We start from the raw sequence: 2,968 nt of genomic DNA, 5'->3' as shown, positions 1-2,968 counted from the left end.
AGGACATTTGTGGAGATGTCATTCAAAGATGAAGTCATCGCATGAGATAACCTACTGTGACAATGAAAAATTGTTTTATGTTCCTAAAAATCCCCTCATTTCAATACCATGACATTTTTTTTATGGCTCTGGTCAACAAAATTAAGGTATAAGCATATTGGTTGATACTCTTTGTGATATTACTAATTTGTAATGTTATCTCATCTATTCCCAAAGGGTTTTTCCCAGTTTCTTTTTTTTAACATTGAATTATAATTATTTCTTTGTGCTTAGAAGTAAATATTATTTCATTTTTATCATGTAATTTATAAGTACTATTCATAAATTCCCATAAAATAGGTAGATGATTTAAAATTACAATATTCCAGAATTTCAACAACTTAATTTTGGCCCTTCAATCCCAGCCTCAATGTTTAAAATATGATGTTGCATTTTATTTATAAAAACTTTAAAATCCTTAATCAAAGGTCAATCACAATTGCTCATGTCTTCACTTTCAGTTGTAATCTTTGTTAACTATACCTGCAATCTTTATGGCTACAGGATCCTCTGAAACCGGATCAAGCCCTTCTTTGATTTCAACCTGTTTTTCAGGGACCAGAGCAGATGTGACAGGAGGAGAATATTTAGTTTCAACACAAGCCACAGGTATGGAAGCAGAGGGCTTAAAATTGTGAAAAAGGCTAGCCCAAGATTGAGCAGACTGATTAACAGAAACTGATCCTGAAACAGGGGCTGTGACTTCAGCAGTAGGAGAAGCATTGTCATGTTTAACTGGATCTGAGTCAGAGCTTTCCACAGTGTACAATTCTACCCCATTGGCAGCTGGGCCCTCGACAGAGGATTCAAGTGTTTATCCATTAGCAGCTCCAAGATTTTCATTAGTATCAGTAAAAGGCTGTGCAATAGCTGTCCTTAATGGGGTACTCCTGCCAACCTCCAAAGGGATGCAAGACTGTTCAATATTAGTAAAATGGCATACCTCAGACTGCCCTGCAGTCCTGATATTGTCTAGTGCTCAAGGAGAAGAATCATCAGTCACAGTGTCACTGATGAAGTCCACAGAATTTTCAGGGCTATTACAAGCCCTTGGTATAGCTGATGGTGGTATATTTCTCATAAATTCTGTTTCTTCTGTGCTTATATTGTTCAGTACTGATGAATTTGCATGACTATTTACAAGGGTTTCTGTAGGGAAAGGTCATTGCCATCTTCCAAATAACTATAGTATCCAGGTGGCCTTTTTTTCTTCTTTTTATGTTCTCTTTGTCCAAGGCTGCGAGAAAGCCTGTCATTTTCTATATTTTCAGCTTCAGCATTAGAACCATTATCCAAAGCAAGCACAGGGCTTGTGAACTAGCGGTCAATGGAGCGGTAGTTGGTTTCATTGTGTATATCATCATGATTTTTTGAAAGTTGTGCAGACAAGAATAAATTCTGGGGCCTGAAGATTCATTGTGCTTGAAATACTGTAGTCAGTGTTATTCAGTAAAGATCTATCTTGTTCAATAACTTTGGTAACACCAAACTCAATTCGCTGATACTCTTCCCATGCTCCAAGATTAGCAAGCCCCTGCACCTGGCAACATCACCATCCATGCAAGAAACCCTGTGGCAAACCATCATGTAGTTCCTCTGGGGTTTCAGTGCCACACAAAATTATTTCGTTATATGGCGGAAACTCAACAGAAGAACAAGGAGTCACAAAAAATTGATTGAACTCATCAGGAGTAAAATCTCCAAAAACATACTGGGGGCCATGGAGGGCCATGTCGCCCCCACCTCTGGGAGACCCCGCTCACCCCCTGGGCTCCTCCTGCCGCTTCTCCACCTCTGCCATCTTCTCCTCTCGCTCTCATGCAGGCCGTTCTTCCCAGGTTCGAAGACACTTCAGCAGGTTTTCTAATTGTTAATGGTTAGTTAATTTTGAGAAATATTAAATGTCTTCATCCTGAATATATGAAAATATCACAGAGTCCTCTCAGTTCACCAACGTACTCAATGTCCCTAACCTTCATTTTTATGGTATTTCAGTCATATACAGTGAAGCTTATATCCAGGGGTCTGCTGGAGCCAGGTTGAACCAGCTTATTAGATGTAGTTATTTACATGCTGGAAATCAGCAAATAGTATAAATCAGAGCTTGATTATTTCGTTGAATGTCTAGACTTAATAAAATGATAGATAAAATATTAACAATGTAGGTTAAAGTTAAAAATGTGTTTTCTACACTTCTTTTTTTTGCCAGATAGGTGGTTATTAAATATTTAGCAGCACACTCTTAGTTACATTTCAGATTTTATTATTATTCACAATTATTTCATATGTAAAAATTAGTAATTCTGAATTTTCCTTTTTGGATCACAATCTCCCTCCTTTTCAAGTCTCCCCCAAACCTCCCCTTCTAATCTCCTCCATATCTTGTAAACCAACTCTATGATGTTATCATGTCCACCAGTACCTAAGTTCCTTTCTATTTTTCCAGATCATCATCCATGTTTTTTGTGTCGCTTCTCTCCTTTGGCAGGCTTAATCATGTATTTAGTCATTTAAACATCACATTTTTCTTGAAACCATTATTTCCTTGAACTTATGCTGCTCTTTCCTTGTTAATCTTATAAATTTTCTATTAATATCATTCCCACCATCTGCATTTATCCCATAGTCATAAGGGATGGATAAAAAATAATTTAAAAAAAAGCCAGATGACTAGGCTCTCTATAAATTGATATTCCCCCATCTCAAGCTGACTTTTATTTCTGTGTGACAACTCTCTTCATCTTATCATGTCCCTTGCCTTTACTCTTCCAAAACTTCTTCTCTTCTGCAAACCTTCAACTTCAATTCCAAATGTGCTCTTTGAAAAACTTATTTTAAGGGATGTCATACTTTACTGATAATATTGAAGTCATTTGTACTATGTTCTCTTCTCTCACCTTTTCTGACTAACACCTGTGTTTGTGCCCTT

At 37.1% G+C, this 2,968-nt stretch overlaps 1 pseudogene; it reads right to left on the bottom strand.

Moving 5' to 3' along the window:
- Positions 1-496: 496 nt before the first annotated feature.
- Positions 497-1,771, bottom strand: LOC114050439 (annotated as a pseudogene).
- Between the last annotated feature and the right edge of the window lie 1,197 nt (positions 1,772-2,968).

The sequence above is a fragment of the Vombatus ursinus genome, unplaced genomic scaffold (assembly GCF_900497805.2).
Source record: "Vombatus ursinus unplaced genomic scaffold, bare-nosed wombat genome assembly UNPS02003292.1, whole genome shotgun sequence".
Classification (NCBI taxonomy): Eukaryota; Metazoa; Chordata; class Mammalia; order Diprotodontia; family Vombatidae; genus Vombatus; species Vombatus ursinus.
This window is presented reverse-complemented; position numbering and strand designations above follow the sequence as displayed.